Here is a 24,590-nt window from a genome sequence, read left to right as displayed (position 1 = left end):
GCTATTTTTTTTTGCGCTACCATAGGGATGCAGCGAATGAGATGAAGTTTAAATCCATGGAATTCTGATCATGAATGTTATGATGAATACTGGAAAAATCAGATATTTCACAAAAACCTCCACAGAATAAAACCTACTAACGATCGTTTGCGAATGTGAACATCTGAATTATCATGACTGACGTCAGTGTTGGGATGACTCGAGTCACGTTTTTAACAAGTTGACTTTACATTACACCGTGGATTCCCCAACCTTTTTTACACCGCCCGGCCTGCTCTGAACGTGTTACGAAATCAATTGCCCCCATATTTGTTTCAACCGTTTTTTCAAATTATTTCGTGGCTCTTTAAAATGGTTGGAGGCCGTGGTTACATGTTGGAGATCCATGCCCTAGCACTGCCCTAAACAGACTTGACTTGACTCGGAGTTGACGTGTCAAAGGTAGAAAATTATTCGTGATTAAAGTACGAAATTTTTGGTCTATTTTCAAGTCACTGCATATGATACTGCATCCTTCTATGTCATTCTGAAATCCATTTACATTACTGTGACAACGCAAACAAAACAGCTTAGGCATGTCCTTAACTGCCGCCATATTGACAGGGAATTAATATCGCTGCAACCATACAAGAATTTTTTCATTGAGGTCGTTCGTTGGAAACTGACTAAGTCTCATCAAAGATGAATATCTGTGTACCACATATGTATGAATCCATTTCGGGCTATAGAATATATATATATATATGCGACATTGAAAATAGGATTTACGAGCATGAATATAGTGGGCTAAAACGGCGCCATACTTTGCACGCTGCTTCGAAGGCGTTGAATTCGAATAGAACATGCAGACCTGCATAGATTTTGGAAATAGGGTGCAGCGTACTACTGTACATGTGCATAAAATAACCCCCAGGAAGGCAGGCGTTTATTTACCATTCAGATGAATGTTCAAATAGTTGAATAGTTATGTTTTACTAGCAACAAAATCTGGATTGCGACAAACTCTGATCTTAAATTATCCTGCACGCTCAAACAGTGTTTTTCTTTAACATACATATGAGGTTGCTGCTGACTGTAGCATCCCTATGAAATGTTAGTTATAAGAGTCACAGGCATATACATGCAATATGCAATTACATCTGTCTCGACATCCACACATCAACTTGCACAAGTGGAACTAAACATACATGACTTGAAAATGACTCATGATTGGAAAATTTGAGATAACTTGACTCGTGCCAAAATTTCCTTCTACTCGTTTCGCATACCGAACACGAATGTGAACCAGCAAACGTTTCCATCATCCCTATTGCACATATAAATAATTTGAAATAATTTGCTGTCGCTGGCTCGCTGCATAGTGAAACGCACGGAATACACATTGCATCTTGAACTTCGATATTTTCAAACTATACCATTACCTGAATTGCGAAGTTAACGTCTTTTGCAACGAATCCAACCCGCAGGACAGTCGTGATAACTGAAAAACAACATAATATCAATACACTGTGTATCTACATGCGTACACAAAGATGGCCGGAATAGTACTTGTTTCGCAGGCTAAACCAACATACGCTTGAAGCATATAGATGAAATGACAAATTTGAAGCATATAGATATATGTATATACACATGAAAGCGTTGCCATGTAGGTTTGCAATAGAAAAATACATACCATGGATCATGCAGATGGTCGTGAGAGAGAGTGTGTGTTGCGAAATAATTTACGTATTACAGTTACAAATATTTTTATCGCATGCGGCTCAAAATCGGGCAAAATCGAGTACCTGAGTGATTCGATTCTGAATCACGCATTATGCTTCGAGTCGAGTCGAGTATTCGAGTATCACTCATTATGACGTAATAACATTATGTAAGATGTCCATGCTAAAATTTGTACCTTTTATGCGTCCACAAAGAATATAACGCCTGTTATCCATCACATTAGACTATAAGAGATTATTTGGTTGTTTTGTCGACCATACCAGTTTCTTTACACTTTGTGACATGCTGTGGGGGGATCATGACTCCAGAAATATGTTATCGCCAGCAACGTTAGTATAGCTTTGTACTTGTGTTTCGTATGCTGCGATACGGCCAATCAAGGTTTGCAGCCTTCCGAAGTGGAAAATAGTATCAAAACTATTATTATCGTTGAAAAATCAACTTTAAGTGGCGTGGAGCGTATATTATCACTACTCGAAAAAATTGCGTTTCAATACTCGACTCGAATCATCAAAATTATTACGCGATTCAAATTCGAGTACTCGAATCATTGGGCCCAGCCCTACTCACGAGCCGCGGGTTGCCGATCCCTGTACTACATGTAGTAGTGGTAAATGAAAGATTAGTAAAGTACTCCGGTAAGTTTTGGTCCAATTGATCGTGGTTACAGTAGTAACCCGAAGATTAGGCTACTTTACAAATTGCACGATGGATCTTCGCGACAATGCTAAAATTACTATTGAGATTCTTTTCATATCAGCTTCGAAATCGAAACACACTACGTGTAAGAAGTCAGCGAATTGTGCTTCGTCTACAAAATTAATATTTACATCAACCTAATTGATAATATAATGAATGCATCGACGTTTAATGTAATAAAATCTATCAGGCGTACGAGATCTTTTTTGATTTGCTATCCTTATTGTACCATAAAAACCAAATCCTTCCGACTGGGGTGTTGGCTACTTTATAACTTGATTGTAAGAAAGTATCTGGCGCAAGTACAAAGACCGGTGTTCCACTCTTAAGAATACATCTGTACGAAGCCACAGACGATATTGATTATGTGAAATTAATATAGCAATTGATTGTTTCAGTTGATACAGTACGCCTAGGTGACGTTTAAAAAAGTCAGCACGTACATCAGTATGGAGGCATAATGTGGCATGAGAGGGCCGCTAGCTATCATGTGCGTGGAAAACTGTACAGTAATATATTACTACAACTACTTGTAGGGTAGAATTAGCGATATATGGTCACGTGGGGTCATAGGTTCACCTTCGCGTTCACACATAACCTTTCGGGGGTTTGCACCAACCGTAGGGTTGTATTTAAACAAAAATCAATTTCAAACGGACATGTTTAAAACATGTTTTTATTGTTTTTTTTTAGGTCATGGCTTCCGGAATATTCAATTGTGACGTCCTCGTGGATTGACATTGACAATAGAAAAAATAGGGTAAATACAGCTCATTTGACGAAATATCTACGTACTTTAGCTGTTGAACTGAATATTTTGAGGGTTTCAACCATCCCATATCGTATATACGTCGGCTATGTTGGGTGGTAATTGTATGTGGGCTTATATATTTAGAAACTATTTACGCAAATATGACATGATTTTACAATGAAAAAAAAAACAAAATATTTCTAAGACCCAGTGTTGGGATCAAGTCACTACCTTCGAGTCACGAGTCATCTCAGGTCATTGCAGATTTTGACTCGAGTCAAGTCAAGTCAATGGATTTTCGAAGGTGACTCGAGTCAAGTCAAGTCAGTCGAATTTTGGAGGTGACTCAAGTCAAGTCGAGTCAAGTCAAGTCAAGTCACGAGTCAAGTCACAATTCAAGTCAAATTGCATTTTCGAAGTATGAGTGATGATTCAAAGTCATTTTGCCAGCTGTGTGAAATATAGATTAATTTGCCTTTATCTTGAATCAAATAACGAATATAAAGTCAAGTATAGGCCTACATGCAAAAAGGCGTTGTATCGCACACGCACACGTAGAACTGCTAATAAAATACGTGAATATTTTGGTGGGTAAATTGGTATGGTACAATAATACCCATCTGCACATCCGTAAGAATATAAACGCATAAACTGTATTCATTAGATTTAAGTCATTCAAGAGGGTTGGTAAAGGTTCGCACAGCGCAATGTAAGCACTGCGCCATCTTAGAAACAGTTATTGGATTAATCTACTACTACTACTACACCAACGTAAGCTGCGACCATTTCGTTTGCGGCCAATTTATTTGTGATATAACAATGGAGGACCGGCGGAAGTGGAACGTACAATAAGTGAAAGACTGGTTGCTCTCACAAGTGTCACCGGCGTATCGCGAATTATCCGAACATACACACTTACGCATGATGCATTGATTTAGTCACGCCTAATACATTGATTTAGTCTACACCATTTACTTATTGATGACTTGAAATTGACTCGTAAATTTTGCTCCGAGTCACGAGTCAATCCACATTTCTGAAGCGCCGAGTCAAGTCAAGTCAAGTCATTTTTGCAAAGTGACTCGAGTCAAGTCAAGTCATACGAAAAAGTTGACTCGAGTCCGACTCGAGTCAAGTCATGACTCGAGTCATCCCAACACTGCTAAGACCTTTGTTTAAAACACTGTTTAAAACATGTTTCGAACGAATTGTTTTAAACAACCATTTCTTTTAAATACAACCCTAACCATCCGTAATATCTTATACATAATGCTTCTGAAACAAATTTTTACGCAATCAGACACGAACAAGGCAGGGAAAAAACAGGTTGTCACCCTGAGAAAAGTTACAATTCGCAGAGCTATGCCTCGTTATTGATTACGAGATGACATCTCTGATAGTGTCAACGCTATACACTTCACCGCCGACCTGTTTAGACATATTGAGGAGCGCCTACTTTGTCTCGGGAGTTTTAGACGGTTCCAGTAGAGTATCATCGTGTTTCTTGCGGAGCTTTTCATCCATCGCGTTAGCAAAAAATTGCACTGTTTTCTTTCCAGGTACTATGTGAGATCCCATATTGAAGTATATGAGGATCACTAGAATCGTTAGCATAGCCCGCATAGTTTCTGCGTGTTCGCTTCGACGAATGTTCAATTCTCAATATTTTTTAGGCTCATATTCAACAGAAGTGCGTTAATAATAGCGGATGTCCGCCGGATGTCTATTTTCGTTGGTAGGGCGATTTTCATGGTTCAAGTAGGCTATTCGGTACTCTATTATATCGGGACACTTTACGACAAGGGCCGGCAACCTTTCATACGCAGCGTGTCAAAATATTAAAAAATTGTAAAATATTACCAACTGGCGTGTCAACCATATTTCATTTTGTGATTTTTAGCGTTTCAAGTAAGGAATCACACCAACCAACTATCTGCAGCCTGCATCGGCATCGGTTACATCTGTAATTCTTACAGTATTGGTCGCGTCGGGTATCAATTTTAGTCGCTACCTCACTAGACCTACCGCCTATATACGTAAGGTGCGCAGTACGCACCATCTAATTTTAGCCGTGTAAGGATCGATCTTCTGTGGTTGTCTTGACCGTTTCCAAGTCTACTGTGTTCGATACCATAGCCCATAAGTGACAGGCTTATCAAATATGCTTTGATGAGATGACCTGATGATAAAAATGTACCAATCTTTGTATCATGCTAGTCGGTTTGATGTCCCAATTAAGTTTGTCTAACACGAGATTTGTCTGCAAAGCTCCAAAGATCGTGGTATAGAGGTAAAGGTTATTGTCGTTGCTCCAGATATATTGGCATCGCTTTAGACGAAACTAAAACAATATATCCTTTCGTGGGACGAACACAGCTCTAAATTCGCATTTCGACACGCGACTCATTATTTTCCTCGGTGGGTCTCATTTGACACGTGCGGCTCAAGCTGCGGAAACTGGACTATTCGCGCCGGTCATTTCGGCGCCTGCACAGTGGACATATCAATGTCGGAGGTTTTGGCCAATATGTGGCGATTATTATATTTCAATGTTTTATCGCCGTCAATAATATTGGAGTTGCATGTTGCCGAAACGTGTGTCTTCTAGCGTGAAAATGCTAGATCATATCAAATATTTGCGGTCCCACAGGCTTCACACTGCACACTCTCAGACTAAAGCTTCCAAACGATTTCATACGATATTAGGTTGCCGTATATATAATTTTGTCGGTTTCCCAAAATTAGGAAAATAAGTCACGGCAAATCGCGCGGAGCACGATAAAATGTTCAGGATAACTAAAATCTGCCCCAAAAGTGTCTGCATTTTGTTGATTTATCAAATATTTTTTGCTTTTTCTATTTTGAAAACGTATGTGACTTGTTTTGCAAAAAAACATGGTTATGATATGTCGTGTTCGTAAAATCATTTGGCGTGCCATGAAAAATCATCTCGCGTGCCGCTAATTGCACGCGTTCAGGAGGTTGTCGACCCCTGCTTTACGACATAGGCTGCGAGCAATGTCGCAAATGCAAAAATTCAATACAACAAAATGGCACGATTCCCATTCATTCGTGCCTTGCATACTATGGTGACCCCTGCTTATGTGAGACGCGGAGTAATATAAATACATGGTAAAGGAAATATATACAGGCTACTTAACACTAAATTTGGAATACATGAACAGATTGAACACGTTGACTGCTGCTGCATATTAGTTGCACAACGCTGGCTTTAATTATGGCTATAGAGTAGAGTTGCCATATTTTGGAAATCTGAAAAGAGGACACTTCTTCAAAATTTTCAGACTTTCAATACCGGAGGAAAGTTCAGAAAAAACGGTAAATTTTTCCCACTTCGTGGTTGGTTGAATAAAAAGAGGGCAGCTTTCCGGCTCAACTCCCGAAATGCAGTTTTTCTATCACATTATCCGTTGGTTGACTAAAATAAAAGTCATCTTTCCGGCTCAGCTCCCGAAATAGCCTCCATGCGTTACTCAAGGGCTGATTTACTGTATCTCAGTCGGATTTTTCCCTATATTAAACCAAAATTATCAATAAAGAAGACAAAATCTCAAAAAGAGGACATTTCGGCGTCCTCCGAGGACACTTGCAAAAAAGTCGAAAAAGAGGACAAATCCTCTTGAAAGAGGACCTAAGGTAATCCTACTATAGAGCGACGACTACGCTGAACGGAACAGGCAGTTCGTGTTATTGTGCTATTACTACTCGGAGAATTGATCACTTAAATAGGTGTATTACGGAAGACCGAGTACATTTTCTGTACAAATTTTGGTTACTTGATTAGGTGGACATGATCACTAAAGCGTTTGCGTTAAATATGTACGCCGTGTTTGGTAGCATATCTATTTGTGAGAGCACTTTCTCAGGTATAATCCGTCGAAAAGTTACACACACGGAACTTCATTCAGCGAGTATACGCCTGTAGAGGGCGGACGAATTTCTAATTTTGCCATTTATCTCAATGAGTTGCTTAGGAACGTTGAGATTGGGTCAGGATTTAGACTTTCGACCTAGTTGCAACCCAAACTTTTTATCCCTCGTATAATCATTCGAAAAAGTTTACGCATCTAGCTCGTTAGGGGCATTTAATAGCCTACTACCCAATTCTGTAACCTTAGACTCATCGATCTTAAACCATCGGCAGCCAATACACGGGAAATGGATGATCCCAATATACATAAACTTCTTAAAATGTGGCAATGTGCTTACTGCGCCTTATATATTTTCTTATGTAGGTCAGCTGTTACGATTATTCGATGTAATTACTAGGGCTGGGCACAATGATTCGAGTACTCGAATCTGAATCGAGTATTAATTTTGATGATTCGAGTCGAGTAGTAAAAGACGATTTTTTCGAGTACTGAAATTATACGCTCCTCGCAACTGAAAGTTAATTTACTAACGAGAGTTATAGTTTTGGTAATATTTTCCAATGAGGAAGCATTAAAACCTTGATTTGCGGCATCTCAGCATACGAGACATAGTACAAAGCTAGGAACGTTACTGAAAATAACACATTTCCGAAGTCATGATCATCCCACCACATTGTCAAGAAGTGCAATGAAATCGGGATGGTCGAAAAAATACCAAACTATCTTCAATGTGACGGATAAGAGGCATTATGTTCTTCGTGGTGGCATAAAAGGTACATATTTTAACTTTGACATAGTACATTCGGTTGTGACGTCATAATGAGTGATACTCGAATACTCGACTCGACTCGGATCATTTTACGTGATTCAGAATCGAATCACCCAGGTACTCGATTTTGCCCAGCCCTAGTAATTACACGGCAATCTAAGGCTTTTTAATTGACATGTGAATAAATCCAATCCACCTCTATGGTAATAATAGATAATCATATGATTGATAGCTCGTTTACGCTTCTCTTCAATTACCTTTGGCGGACTAAATCTCATCGTCCAACCCTGCAGTAGGCGCACCATTACTCAGAACGAAGAATTCGAATCTCCTTCGACTCTTACCCCTCTCTGTGCCGCCATATAGGATGGTGTCCGCAACGAAATTTGTATCAACGATAGGGCTCTTCACGAACTTCGGCAGTTCAGGGTTCGAAGCATCCCTTCAGCGTCTCAGTCTTGCATTCATTCGATGGCCGTGTTGGCGAATAAATATATGATTATAATCATCGCATAATGCTTATCCGCCTCGATATTTGTTTCTCTTTTTATGATCCTTGGTTTAAATTGAGGTAAATCACCGTAAATAAGCACAATTGGGCGACGATGCTGTATATCACGGGTGTAATATGTTATATACTTGATATTCGAAGATGAAATAAATTATCGAAAGAGTTTTAACGAGTGTAGAAGAAAGCAATTCTACTGCATAATATTGACGGCATACAGTGAACACTGAACAGATTACGGAGGTTTGCGGTGACGTTCAGTGTTGTATTCAAATCTTATCGTGCTTGCATCTTTATAAATGGATTATTAAAATGCATATTGTCAATTTCCAACGATCCCATTGACCTCCTGAAGCCTTGTAATAGTCGCGCTTGTTCGCATTTAGGATGATAGTAAAATACTTTTCTAGTACAAAATAAATTCCTAGTAAAACATTAAACAATACCTTAGCATCCAATCCAAATCATTTCATAGTAGGCTAATTCCCTGCCCCATTGAGGAGCATATGTATTATATTTTACAATTCATAATGTCCGGTAGCGAATGATGCTACTGACAATAGCAGGAATCGGTATCTTTTGAAATTGAAAAGACTGTGCAAGTGTACATTATTTGTATCTCATACTCCAGTCTTCATACAGGCTTATACGATGAGGACATTGCTTTCATATATAGTCAGTACAGTGTTTCCTACATCACCAATCACTAACGCCACCTCATATAATAGATATGATCTCTAACAGAATGTTGCCGAATCGTGGCGTTATTATATCAAGACGGCTTATTCACTTTGCAAGCGCAACCACAGGCATATAACCAAAACAGCATTAGTCCGTCCCAGCCATGGTTAAGTCGTAGCTGAAGCAATTGCAGATCCGGAATTTCAATGACAATCTCAATTATTTCGTAGGTGAATCCTGTCCGGACTTTTATCTTCGAATCCAAAATTTTGAATCAATTGACAGCATGTACTAATCTGATCTCAAGATCACTGCTAATTTCAGCTCAATGATAATCGCAAATCCGCTAAATACGGACAAAATATTCACATCCTGCTTTGCAAGTCGACGTCGAAATCCGTGCTCATCTCTACCGGCGCACAAACATGTCTAATGTTTGAATTCCATATTAGTATTATGAAATCAAACTGGCGCCCACAGCCAGTACGTCGTCTTCTGTAACAGGATAATATAGCTTGCTGTGACGAAGAAATCATTTATATCAAAGAGATATTCCGACTTATCTCATCTTCCTGATTGAGCATAATTCGCATAATTCGCTTGCGTCTTTTCGTCGGATTATCCGGATTAAAAAGGCACCCAAGTTGACGAAATTAAACTTCGTAATCCGCGTGAAGCACCTACAGCACAGTCGGTTTACGTTGAATGCACCATGTTTAAGCAGAATGATCTCAACGAAGTGGTGTGGATGCGGGCGTGACTGTATAAATCGATTGACTACTCAATGTAATCCATTGCGATTGCGACTAATTCTGAAACGCACGATAACAATTACGATTACAGGGAAATCCCTACCATGCACTCAAACACGGTTGCGAATGCATTGGAAAGTAATCACAATTATTCACGATTGCATTGTGATTTGTTCCTGGAAGTTCAGCCTAGAAATCACATTATATTATACGATTTGTCACCCCCATCAATTTTCGTACAATTGCGACCAATGCTAATGCGATATGAACGAGTGGTTTACGAAGGATTCAAATGTTCAATAAAGAATAGTGGAATAACAACAATTACTGTTTGATTCAAGTAAGACCATAGGAGATGAATAATGAGATAAGTCGAGATCTAGCCACTAGGAATGATACATCGATATTCTATATTAACTTAAGACATCGCTACCAGATGTGAAGGCCTGTCGACACAAAAACTTGCAATGGTTAGTTAGTATGGAAAAGTATGCTGCAAACTCTAGCAAATTATGGGGTTGTTTTATTGAGATAAACGCACCATATACAAAATTATGGAAAATAGGAACTCATATCACCACAAATAATAATAATAAATCCATGAGGAATCATGTCCGGTGTATAATATGCGATTAACGAGAAATACGGAATAGGTCACGGTAAACTCAATCGATCACTGTGCTTACTATAAGTACTAACAACGAGCGAGCGGTGACTCTACTAAGCGGTGCGCGGGCGCCCGCGCCCTTCGCGACTGCGGACGGTTGCGAGAACGATCGAGCGATCGAGAGCGAAGCGACACGTTGGTCCCGGCGTCCGATCGCCCTCGCGGCGGTGCGGACTCCTCGCGGCGAATGAGATATCTGGTTGATATGCTTGTCTCAAACTGTGGCAATTCCAGAGCTAATACATGCGATTAAGCAGCAACTTCGGGAGACGTGCTTTTATTGGTTCGAAACCGACCGGGCTCTCGGGCCCGTCTCTTTTAATAACTCAAGAAAGCCACGCGGGTCACACCGTCTCGTGCGGGCGACGTACAATTCAAGTGTCGATCGAAAGTACGACACGTGCCTCGTAAACGTAATCCGCCGTTAGAGGTGAAATTTTTAGACCGGTGGGGTACGAACTGATGCGAGAACATTCGCCAAGAATGTTTTCTTGATCCATGGTGAAAGTCGGAGATCGAAGACGATTAGTTACATTCCTATGTCCGACTATAAACGACGGGGATCCTTTACTAAGACGGCCTTCCCCGAAACTTCGGTATTGTTGCGAAGCAAACATGAAAGGAATTGACGGAAGCTGCGGCCTAATTATTCGAAACAGCCCGGGCATGGGGAGGATTGGCGGATTGATGGCTCGTTTCCGATTCTGTGGGTAGTGGTGCATAAATAAAAACGATGAGAATTGGTAAAACGAAAAGCCAGTGTTCATGCGTTGTCTACTCGCGACTCCAAAATTTACTACTAGTATAATTTTGGCAAATACTATTGGTACTCCCATATGTAGTACTTGATAAATTTTCATCCCCTTTCTCGGGGAGGTGATGCCTTCGAGAATCTAAGGCACGTAATTATACAATGTATACCTTCAGCAATGTTCATGCTCAACGTGAAGATTGGAGCCCGACTGATATCTGATATTTTGGTTTATATCAATAAAACCGATAACCGGTAACTTCACCGAACCCCGATATGTTAAGCCGATATTCTAAAGACACGATATCTAGCTTAAGGCGTATGCTTGAACATGAAATTAACTGTAGCTGCTGCATCTGGACTCCTGTAAGTTATCAGAAATAGATCAATATTCCTATTCTAGCGGTTGAAGTTTATAGTAATCCGACTCCACCACGCTGTAACGTCATGGAAAGTCATGATGTTTTGTACCACTAATGACCTGGGCAGATATTACTTTCAAAGTGCCATATGCAATGTTCCCTCTAAGCTGCGCACGTGCGCAGTGCCGGCGCGGTCTCTGCGCACAAAAATTCCGAAGCGATGACCATTTGTTTAGTCGTTACGGACTGTTGTCCAAGGAACCGCGCAGTGAGTTAGTGAGTGCGCGCAGACGCGTGAAGAATTAGAAGAAACATTGGTCATATGGACTCCATATTACTGGCAAATCGATAATTATTGCTCGGGCATACTTGGACAACTGGATAATTCTAGTTTTCCAAAAAGACTAATTACAGCGAAATGCTGATAAGCTAATTCTATTCTAATTTGTGAAATGTTTCAATGGCGTAATTTTATTTCTATTCTAATTCTGGTTTTCCTGAAAATGCTACTGGAGAGCTGGAAATTGCGCAACAAACCAAGCTCGGTGTACAGACTTTTGCCATCCTCATGCCTATGAGATGATTTGATATGAACTGAACTCCATTCAATTTCCACGTTTTCGCAAATTCGGTTATTATGATTAAAAAAATATATGTAGCTATTATTCCAGTTCTAGTGTAATTATGAAAAACTGTGTAGCTCTAATAGAATTCTAATCTAGTTTGGAAAAGGTGAAAATTTTCTCGTTGTCGAAGTCTGCGCTCGAGCTCTAGTTGAGACTATTCGTAGTTCGTGATCTGCTCGCGGGCTATAGCTTCGGGCAGTCCCACTGTTGTTAATTAATTTGTTGAAGCATGTTATCATTTCTCGAGCTCCCCTAAAGATTGTCGCTGGATCAAAGACAACGGAATTGCTCACCAGATGTACTCAGAACTCAGTGAGTACGTCTACTTTTTCGGACGACACGGGTAGGTGTTGTCTACCAGAACTATTTCATTACGTGGCAAGATTTTAGCACTGCTTTCTCATCTACTAAACCGTTAGTCTTTTAGGTAAAACGTTTTACTTTTCATGATTTGAACTTGGTAAAGTAGAAGACTTTGGGAGATGTTGGCCGTCGCGGTCGTGAGTGAAATAGACTGGGCGAAATAGCCTCTATATCAGTGGTTCTCAACCACCGGTCCGCTGACCGATGCCGGTCCGCCAGGTATATTACAATTTTATACCTTAAATTCAAGATGCATGTTGAAGGCTTATCCATTGATAAAATAAATAAAACATCAAATTTTAAAGTGATTCGGAACTTTGTGAGGAAACATTAGGGCTGGAAACATGTTCGATTTAACTTAAAGTTCAAGACGTGTCATTTGACGACATGCGAGCGACAAGTACAGAACAGCTACGAGCTGACTCATCGCTAAACAGCGCAGTTTGCGCGATCATTCGTTTTCGATTCATTATTTTGTGCAGGACCGTAACTGGGGCACCCCAAACCGCCCAATTGGAGAGGGTCCGAGCTTGAAAAGAGCCCAAAATTATTTTCTGTTATGTTGTTGATCTTGTTTGAACAATAACTTATACGACGAGGTTGCAATATGAAACCAGTATATTATCAGCAGAAGAACTTTAATACAGACGACACGATCCAGAGTGCAGGTAAACGAAAAAAGTAGACAACAGAACACGGTATAAACACGAAGCACGACACACGAGGAAATAATGATTGTCGGTAATTTCTAATCATAGACAAATAAGAGACGATACCAACGTAAAATGCACGAACATAACTGCCAGACGTTCGAGCAGGACTAGCTTCAGGAGGTTGTGCCCTATTTCTGGCCAATGGTTGTTCAGTTTGTGACTGTTGAGGCTGAGCGACATCCTGTGTGGCTGTTTCATCACCAGTGGAAATCAAGCGTGGCTGGAGTTGGTTTTTATGCCTTCTCCAATGCCCATGATCTGTTTTGACAATGTACACAACGCGTCCCATTATTTCCGTCACAACGCCGGCAACCCATTTGGTCCGCGTCGGTAACTGCGAGCGTATACACCGAGGAACCAATCTCGAAATGAGATACTGATTGTCCAGGCGTAACGGGTTTCGATTTATCGAAGGGCGAGCATAAACTTAACAAATTGTGCGGCTGCCGACCATGTAAAATCTCAGCATGCGTTTTCCAGTCTATGCCCGGGTGCGGTGCACATCGGTAAGTAGCGAGAAGTGTTTGGAGCGCGAAGTTGAAATCTTTACCCCCTCCGAGTGGATGCGTGGGTTCGAATCCCACTTCTGACACCAATTGTTATGTTCTTGATCTTGTTTGAACAATAACTCATACGACGATGTTGTAATATGAAATCAGTATATTATCAGCAGAATAACTTTAATACAGGCGACACGATCCAGAGTGCAGGTAAACGAAAAAGTAGACAACAGAACACAGAGTATAAATACGAAGCACGATACACGAGGAAATAATGATTGTCGGTAATTTCTAATCCTAGACAAATAACAGACAAACGATACCAACGTAAAATGCACGATCATAACATTTTCCAAATGAACTTAAATCATAGCCATTACCGCACCACAAAGTACCAACACATAATTAAGTTTAGGCTGGCATGGGACCCCGAAAGGTGTGCCAAAAATTCGGCAGCGAGAAAACCGATTCAGTCATGAATGACCGAAAATTTTCTCTATTGGCGCGATTAAGCTACATAAACTCTCTGCTTACACTGAGTAGAATGAATGTGCTTACAAGTACAAGTGAAAACAATCGCCCAACTGTAGGGTCTGGGGCGAAGCCCCCGGAAATTTGGCTTATCGCCAGGCCGTCTTATTTTTGGCAAATGCCAAAACTGCCAAAAATAACTTTTTTTGGCAGTTTTGGCATCGTCCTCTAAATAGATAGTTTCAGCCTCGAATTAGTCACAAAAACGCTTTATTTGATCTAGTTTGTCAAAAGACACCACAAAATGTGCAGCATCCACGCATAATCAGTGCATGCCAACAAACAATAAGAAGAAGAAAAAGCCTAACGATTTCATAGGTTGATAATATCAAACGATACCACAAAATGTGCAGTATCCATCGGAATCGGTGCCAATACGCAAAAAAAAACAAGCCTAACAAACACGCTCAACAGCTGATTGTCACAGCTGTTGAATAGACTTAAATCGTTTGCGCTGTAACAGTGCTTACAAAATCAGGTCAGCTAAGCTTCTCCTAAATTCATTTCTCGCCCAGCGAATCTGAGAAATATCGGCTTCAACAGTAGCCGTTGAGGGAAAGAATGTTGCCAGTCATCCATCACTGTAAGCTTAAACGCGTGCATTTATGCACCTAAAAAACACAATAATCGAATTTTTTTTAGATGCCACATTGCGTGGTAGCGATGTATGTCACAATATTGTGTGGTCTGAAGTGGCATGTCCGTACCTATCGCTGCAGAGCTCGAAATTATGTAACTGAAATACCTTCACTTCCACAGGCTCTTCTCGAAACAATGTTTTATTTCAAAAGAATCGGTTGTAGAATGTACAATAAAAGAAACAGTGTAAGTTGCCGGTAAATATGAAAATACAAATTGAAAACAACAAGTTTTTGACACAGTAAGACAGGATTTTATACAGTAATAACAGAGCTTCTTGGAGGTAAAGAACTTCAATACACAATTGAATAGTATATGTTCATATTGAAATCAACCCGAATATTTTCGGATGATACTCGTCAGCAACTAGTGGAGAATTGGAAAGAACATTGTATATCAACAATCGTATCACAAAATATGCCTTCCCCAGCATGAAATTTCGAGAGAGTGAGCGTTCAATGCACTATTCCCATGCAGGAGGTACACGAACTCCTTCTGTAGACAGAGTTTCGGCTGGTGTATTTTGATAAGATATAAAATACACCAGCCGAAACTCTGTCAACAGTAGTTCGTGTACCACCTAGGAATAGTAGATTGAATGCTTTCTCTCTCTCGAAATTTCATGCTGGTGACGTCATATTGTGATACAGTTGTTGATATACAATGTTCTTTTCAATTCTCTACTAGATTTGCTGACGGGTGTCGAACGAAAATATTCGGGTTCATTTCAATATTAATATACTATTTAACAGTATAAAAGAACTGGATTTGGAACTAAAGCAAGGTGTATGTAGTACAGTAATGTCGTCAATAAATATTGTTTCTCACAAATTGACTGTTTCGTGATCAAATGATTGATTGAATTGCCAAAAAACCATAGCAAACTAATTTTGGCTCAACAGTATGTTATTTTGGAACAGCCCTAATGTACAGTGCCACTAAAAACGAGAAGTTTACTAATTGAAGGCATAGCAAAAGTCTAACCACAAAAAAACGAATTATTGTGCAAATGTAAAAAATAACAAAATCCACTATGTACAGGTACATTCCATACCAAAAGAAAGCAGTACTCACAGTACAAGTACTTGGAGCAAGGGAGATTAATTGGCCTACATTTTTTCAATCGATTGCTGGGCATTTTGATATTTTTTCCAAAAATTGACGAACTTGTTCGACTGAAATCCCGAATTTTTATCATCAACAAGGACACGTTGAATGAATGGCATTATTTGAAAGACCTTGGGAAAACTAAGATCCCATGCTTAATAGCATGCTACGAGATCAATTATAATCTCAAACGGTCTTCTTTGGTTTTCGGATCTGCGCTTGATGGTGATGCCATTGGCCGCAATCCACGACCGTTCATCTCCATTCTCATGACGTGCAATCAAAAGATGAGGAGGAGTCGAGTCAACTTTTAAGTCGTTAAATCGACTGCATGTGCCTGGAATTAAAACAATATGCTAGCTTCAAATTATTTTGCCAAATATTCACGTGCGAATCCAAGAGCACATGACAGACTTCTCATCAGGGATGTAATGACTCGAGTAATGACTTTCTCATGACTCGAGTCATTTTCTCAAAACAGAAAAATGACTCGATTCGACACAATCTGTGCATTGACTCGACTTGAGTTATTACGCATGACTCGAACCAAGTCATATGACTCGAGACTCAGATGGCCAAGAAAGACATTTCATCGTAATTTCGAAGAATACTAAAATAACCACACTATTGGCATTTCTTCTATTGGTACTGGCACTTTAAAATGCTACTAGAAACTACTAAAAAGTAAGGAAAATTAGTGTATTATAAATGCGAACCATTCGATATCAACAAACAGTCATAAAAAGTGGGTTTAACAGGACTGGAAACTTGAGCAGTCAACACAATGACACCATGAATCGGACTCGAACCTCTACTTGTTGACTTGGACTCGGACTTGACTGGGTGGTGAATTGAAAATGACTCGACTTGACTCGAGTCAATCCTATAAAAAGCGAGATTGAGTTGTGACTCGAAGCCTTGTGACTTGGTTACGACACTGCTTCTTACACGGAAGATTTAAGTGTAGTTGAATCGGCGAATAGTTCAAAGGGGCACTGCACTCTAAAAATCATGTCGTCTCAAATTGAAGGGCGAAACGAGAAATTATTTTTTTAGGCCGCAGCCATTTTCTTCAGAACGCCACCGTAAAGAAGCTGCAATTTATAGAATTTTTCAGATCGTAATCATGCTCCAGCAGTCTCGCAGAAATCGAACTTTATATCGTTGTCAGCTGATGTTATTATGAAGGAAATATGTCGTACACGCAAAGATAGTTTAGACACCGCGTTCAACGGAAGATGTTCAGTCGGGAGATTTATGTCAAAATCGGGCCTAATGTATTCTATTTTTTTGGTACATAGGGCGTGTACGACATATTTCCTTCATAGCATCGGCTGACAACTATATAAAGTTCGATTTCTGCGTGACTGCTAGAGTATGATTCCCCTGTGGAAAATTCAATAAATTGCAGCTCCATTACGGTGGCGTTCTGAAGAAAATGGCTGCGGCCTGAAAAATTTTCTCGTTTAGCCCTTGAATTTGAGACCACATAGTTTTTAGAGTGCAGTGCACCGTTAACAAGCTTAGCTCCAAAGGGCAAATTGATTATAAGTTGTTATATTATTCGATTATAAATTGAAGCATTAATTGTTGCACCAATTGTGCTCAGATGCATAAATTTCTCTACATCAGAATTTTAAGGGGTACCAATGAACCTCGGACCTCGTTCGATCATAACTTGTTAGCTGCTTAATCTTAGAGGGGCACTGCGCTATAAAAATGTTGTGGTCTCAAATCAACTCGCAGGTCGAAAAAAAATTGCCGCAGACATTGTCTTCAGAAAGCCATCGTAATGGTGCTGCAATTAAATTAGGGTTGACATACGAGCTCCTTTAGGAGGATTTGTCCTCCTTTTTCAGGTTTTTGAAATTGTCGTCCTAGGACGCCCAAATGTCTTCCTTTTTGGCAACTCCAGTACTGTTAGTGTGAAAATCCTCCTTTCCCGATTCCAAAATATTATAAACATAAATTAAATGAATTTTGCATAAGACCCGTTACGCTCGAGCTTCCGCGTTTCTAGTGCGTTTACTTCACCATCGCATATTTTCGCAACGGGTTGAGAATCGATGACGCGCAGCCACGTCAGTTGGTCTTAATACGAAATTTTGCAGCTCCATTACGTCGAGCGCAGTGTTTAGCATAGCATAATATACCTTTGTTTTAGGACGGCTCAAGAATTTCGATAATATATAAGGATTCTATTTTATAGAACTTCTATGTATATCTAAACTGAAGCAGATCCATACTAGACTGATAGCAATCTTACCTGACAAAGACACATCGCACTCAAACCATGGTTCGACTTTATTTTCTTGTCTATTATAGAGTTTTCTGCAGTTCGAGCAGGATATGAATTTCATCGTCCTAATTTCCCTGCGAACAATTAGAATCATAATAGACAGGTGAAGGACTAATAAGAACCATAATAGACAGGTGAGGAACATTCCTGCAATTCAAAAGTTTCCATTCCAGCCATCACATTCCATCTCAGATAAAGGCAAGTTTGGGCATTAGCGCTGTACGCAAGTTGTGGAATTACTGATTAGATGCGCGCTATCTAGTTTGCTATCATCTGAAGGCTGCTAATTCTTGTCTGCTTTATACACTCGTATTCCCTCGGTGTCACTTGTCAGTGTTTGATTTGTTATTAATACTGCGCATTGTGCAGTACACGGCGTTGAATTACGTTGTCAAAAATTGATGCAACACGAGATTCTCGATGGCGCAAATTCTTAATTTATTCCATTAGTTTGAACGACAACATTCTATGCTGATTTCCTTATTAGATGTACAAATTCGACCTCATCGTTAGAAACGTAGATTTTATCGCACGCTCTGAGAAACACCATCTCCTATCGCAATTTGCGATGCATTATTTGCATCAATGAGGGCCGCAAGCCGCGTTTAAAATATTTCAGCGGGAAATCGCATCGCGTAGCATTGTGGGATATGCGTGCAGACGAATATCGCTGATTGGTCGCGGCCCCGCGTAACACCGATAATACGACTTGTTGAATTGCAACTGAATATTAGAGTCAGAATGGTCATTTCAAAAGATCGTTGTTTTGCGTTTCAAAAAGAAGGATTTCGACACCCCCTGGCTACGCGCCTGCCGCCACCCCATGCAAAAATAAAAGTCGGCGCCTATGACTGTAGCACTGTTAATTATCAAACATAATACCAACCTCTTGATCAGTCTGCTCTCCAAAAACTTTATCAAGAGTGAGAAGCATTTCCATGTACTTCTCATGCATTTCTTCAACACTTCTATCAACAAGCAGATGAAACTCATGTCTGATCTATTGGGAATAACAACGCGTTACTCAGAGCTGTTAGTCATGAATATGCACATCACTTAAACAGGTTAGTTAGAGTAAGTAAATTAATCCATATTATTTATTTTAAAATACATAGTTATTCACTAACTTATCTTGATACGAACATAATTAGATTTTCTTTATTTAATCATCACAATAATTGAATTATTTTTAGCATATGGTATCACGAAATCTCATTAATATAATTCTAACCCAATTAGTTGAATGTTTCCATATTTTTTCAATTCTGATCATATTCATAGTTCTTCTAAAAATGGCTAATTGACTATGGTATTTGGTAGTGAGCTAACAAAAATATCCGTCTCGTGCAACATCACGTCCAACTTTTCAGCTATGGTGCACAATCTCATGCTCGTTCCTATGAACTAAGCTTGAATTTGGCTGGATTCCCTTGTCATTCATAATTTCTGTCAATTTTCAAGTTTTTGCAAATTGAGTAATTCTAATTGTAATCTAATTTGGAAAAAACTGCGCTTTAATTCTAATCTAATTCAATTTGGAAGAGCTGAAAATCTACTAGTTGTCCAAGGCTGGTACATTGTACACTGTACACATGTTGTTTAATAGGAAAACAGTGTATATTAATGCAATAGGAAGATACATAGGCAATATAATTATTAATTTGCCGAGGCACACAAACAATTTCATTTTACTGATTTCGAAGTTATGACTGCAAATTGAAGTCATCTGTAAGGAATGAAAGAACTCACCAGTCTAATATCTTGCAGCATTGGAAAGCTCTTCAAAATTTCAGCAACGCCACCAAATTCTAGCACCTTCAACTGATTACGTCTGTCGTGATGAGTGTATTTCATGAGAGTGATGACATTCAGCCAATTTGCGCCAGGTCTGTTGAACTCTGTTTCCAACTGCACCCTGGCATCTTCAATCGTTATATTAGGGTGACCTTTTGAATAACATGAAACTTATAAATGATAAAAAAAAAAGAATGACAATCATCCCAATCGGGTCATATCAAGTCACTTGATCCTGGCCATATTTCCACCATCTTGGATTGTCATGAAAATAGGCATGCTTACAGAGCTGTGTTTTCTGATTTCAGAAAACCAAATTTCATCAAAAAAGGTCATCTTGAACCAAAGATATGACCGTCTAAAAATTGCTATTTTTGTGATCGCTCAGGCGGGAAAAATGTCAGAAATTTATATATATAATTTAAATTTGCTATATTTCGGTCAAATCAGGGTTGTTGAGAGTGACACTTCCACACTTGTTCATTTATATCCTACTTGATACTTTTTCGCCTTCTTTGACACCTGGGGTTGCATAGTCTGACGTTTACCCTCGCGATTTTGTACGATTTTGTTCATGTCTTTGAAAATCACTCACGCGTGACTTCATTTTCAATTGCAGATATCTCTTGGTGACTAGGGGATATCATCAAGTGTAAGGTATCATTGGAAAGCTCTTGAAAAGTAATTTTATAATCAACAATAAAATTACTGACTTTTTATAGTCACATTGGAAAAATTTGTTCTAAAATAGTGTTGTAAAATTGTTGAGTTCAAAATATTATTACAATTTTACTTTCATAACAGGTTGTACGGTATTGTATTGAGACTTATGTAAAGTATGGATAATTGTAGTATAGGTTCTGTTTGGAATGGTCAGATTTTGAATGTAGAAGTCTGAATGATGTCCTATTGCGTGAAAAATCTCCAAAAAATAAAATTTATTTTAATTTGCTAAAAGACGAATTGGATGCCACGAAATCTTTTTTGAAATATCGATTTCAGCTCGCTACCACAGGCAAAGGTACTCGGGCATTCCATCATTTTAGGCTATTGTCATCAACCAAACTGAGAGCAAAACGTGTCAGCCAAGAAGTGCAGTATGTATTGGAAGTTGAATTAGATGAAGACTCAAACCAAGAACATGTACTTCAAACTGAAATTGTCCAAAACAAATTTGTATGCTCCGTTTATGATAAAAACTGGTATATTGGCATGGTCACAGAAACTGATAAGCCAAACAACAAAGCCTTAGTTGAATTCATGTACCCAAAAGGCCCATCAGAGTTTTTTCACTGGCCTCAAAATTAAGATTCATGCTGGACACCGCTCCAGCACATTTTGTGCACAGTTTACGTTCCTTGTTTATTTAATAATCAGGGAGAACACCTACTGACAAAGGAATCAGCACTGAAAGTCAAACAAGTGTATAAAAAATATCACCAAAGATAAATAGATCTGATATGTGCATATAGTTATTATCTAATCATAGTATGAAAACTACAAAACCCGCAGGACATTGATAATGATTTTGATTGTCATTGTTCCTTTCATTGTTTAGTGCTGATTGTTGCCCGAATGTATTGTGTAGACTACATAAAACATTGCATTTTATCATGTCAGTTGTGAATTCTGATGTGTTTTGGAAGTATTCTGTGGTCACCTCAAGCTGTATCGCAAAATTATCTCAAATTTTCAAAAATATTTTCAAAATTATTGTCAGCATAATTTATGTCAGCAGTTATCTGTTTGAGTTATACTGACTACCTTGTATATAAAACAATTGGTACTGTACTGTATATAGAATTAAGGTGAAATGAGTTGCTTTACAGCCTGTATGGAATCGGTGTCCAGTGCTCACACATTTTATTTTTTAATTATTTTTTATTACATTACGTTAACTTGAAGAGTCATCGCTGCTCACCTGATATATCAGGCAAAACGTACCGAGGTAGTAGTAGGGCTTTACAGAGTTTGCTCATGTTAAAAAGGGGGAGGATTTTGAATAAAACATGTTATTTGCAGGTTAGTTTCATGGCACTCTTATGGTATGTTATGATTCAAAAGTCACTGATGTTATTGTTGATTTAAAAAGCTCTTGTCAAGAGCTTTCCAATGACACCTTACACTTGATGACATCACCTGGTCACCAAGAGATATTTGCAATTGAAAATGAAGTCACGCATGAGTGATTTTCAAAGACACGAACAAAATAGCGAGGTTAAGGGTCAGACTATGCAACCCCAGGTGTCAAAGAAGGTGAAAAAGTATAAAGTAGGATATAAAGGAACAAGTGTGAAAGTGTCACGCTCAACAACCCTGATTTGAACGAATTATAGCAAATTTAAATAACATGTATCAATTTCTGACATTTTTTTCCGCTTGAGCGATCACAATAACAGCAATTTTTGAACGGCCGTATCTTCGATTCCACTCATCCGATTTTAATAAAATATATTTTTCTGAAAGCAGAAGTAAAAGTTTTCTAAGCATATCAATTTTTTACGATAATCTGAGATGGTGGGGGCATGTTTTGAAATTTTTTTGGACCACCTGACATGATCTGACCCAATCACCTGATGAGCCTGGACACAAAGCATGCGCTCTCCATGAAGACGTACCAGATGCCTTTGTCTTTTCTCTGAGATTCCTCAACTTTTGCGACAGCTTTTTCGATTCTTTTCTCTGAGATTCCTCAACTTTTGCGACAGCTTTTTCGAGAAGTAATGCTGAAAAGCATTTGATCATGAATGCACTTTAAAACAAAATATATTGAATTCGGAGAGGATTCGGGCAGTAGGTCATAGTCAAGAGAGGACGGTGCTCTATAGCAAAACAAGTCCAGTGTCTTCATATTTTTGTGTCTCCTTTTACAATGGGTCAATGGCTACAGAGATCTTCATATTTTGAATACACTATGCCACAGATCCTGCATGACATGATAACACTCGGATGTTGTCTGTGACAATAAATGTGTGGACAACAAATCGATAGTTCCGACAAAAGGGCACAAACAACACTTTCCATTAGACATTCTACCAAACCATATCAAGTAATTGAAACAGGTCAAGTGCAAAGAAAGATGTACATAACTTCATCTGCGAATGAGGTTTCAGCACTAGGTCTATTATGATATATTCAGATGAAATTATTAAACAGCATTAGCTCCCATTTCAATGGTCTGCTCTTATGGCGCATCAAGCTGCTAGATCGAAAATAGGTAATCTATATCTACTTATACCGCTGGTGCTGTATGTGAAACTCGATAACATGAACATAACATTATTTACAGATGATGTTGAAAATTTACATAAACGAATTACCTTGCAGTAAATCAATGTGTTTCCTCTTAATTCCGTTTTGAACTAAAAACATCTCCATTTCCTCGCTATATGATATTTAGACTCACGTAACAAAGACCGACAGATTCACGGTATATCTCACTCAACTGAAGTGGTCCTGGCGGAATTTCGGCGGAATATTTGTGATCACGTGGAACACTATTTTCGCGAACGCAGAATATTGACCCTCAACCGATGCACGGCAAATGTCATATTTCAGGCTGGATACGAAAGTGTACCTCGCCTAATTAACACATCATCGGAAAAAGCGTTCAAATTACTTTATTTAAAATCCATTTCTAGATTCCAGATCGTCCTGCTTAATTACGAACACGATGACCAAGTTACGTATATTGCGCTGTCGGGCATTGTTGGCCGCTATTTCAATGTATGGCACATTCCACATTCAAGGCCGGATTTAAAAGTGTACCTCACCTACAATTCAGATAATTAACACATCATCGGAAAGAGCGTTCAAATTACTTTATTTAAAATCCATTTCTAGATTCCAGATCGTCCTGCTTAATTACGAACACGATGACCAAGTTACGCATATTGCGCTGTCGGGCATTGTTGGCCGCCATTTCAATGTATGGCAAATTCTGTGATATCATCTTCGTTGATATTGCGATTCGGGGAAGCATCATATGAAGAATGCAATATTCCATCTTTTTCCGTGGCATCATCTTCAGTGACATTAGGATTCAGAGAAGCATCATCGGATTGATTTAATATTCCACCATTTTCTGTGATATCATCTTCGGTGATATTGCGATTCAGGGAAGCATCATATGAAAAATCCAATATTCCATCTTTTTCCATGGCGTCATTTTCAGTGACATTAGGATTCAGAGAAGCATCATCTGCATCATGATGCTTCCCCGAATCGCAATATCACCGAAGATGATATCACAGAATTTGCCATACATTGAAATGGCGGCCAACAATGCCCGACAGCGCAATATACGTAACTTGGTCATCGTGTTCGTAATTAAGCAGGACGATCTGGAATCTAGAAATGGATTTTAAATAAAGTAATTTGAACGCTCTTTCCGATGATGTGTTAATTATCTGAATTGTAGGTGAGGTACACTTTCGTATCCAGCCTGAAATATGACATTT

The 24,590-nt window shown here is 39.1% G+C and overlaps 2 long non-coding RNA genes across 2 annotated transcripts in view; one reads left to right on the top strand and one right to left on the bottom strand.

Annotated features, from left to right (window-relative positions):
• Window positions 1-24,590, top strand: part of LOC145458918 (uncharacterized) — a 462,825-nt gene that overhangs the window by 75,336 nt on the left and 362,899 nt on the right. The window lies entirely within an intron of this gene.
• LOC145458912 (uncharacterized) overlaps window positions 1-24,590 on the bottom strand; it is a 482,198-nt gene that overhangs the window by 103,929 nt on the left and 353,679 nt on the right. The window lies entirely within an intron of this gene.

This window comes from Botryllus schlosseri, chromosome 2 (assembly GCF_051294905.1).
Source record: "Botryllus schlosseri isolate E-star chromosome 2, Bs_hap1, whole genome shotgun sequence".
Classification (NCBI taxonomy): Eukaryota; Metazoa; Chordata; class Ascidiacea; order Stolidobranchia; family Styelidae; genus Botryllus; species Botryllus schlosseri.
Note: the sequence above shows the minus strand (reverse complement) of the source record. Positions and strands in the feature narration are given on the sequence as shown.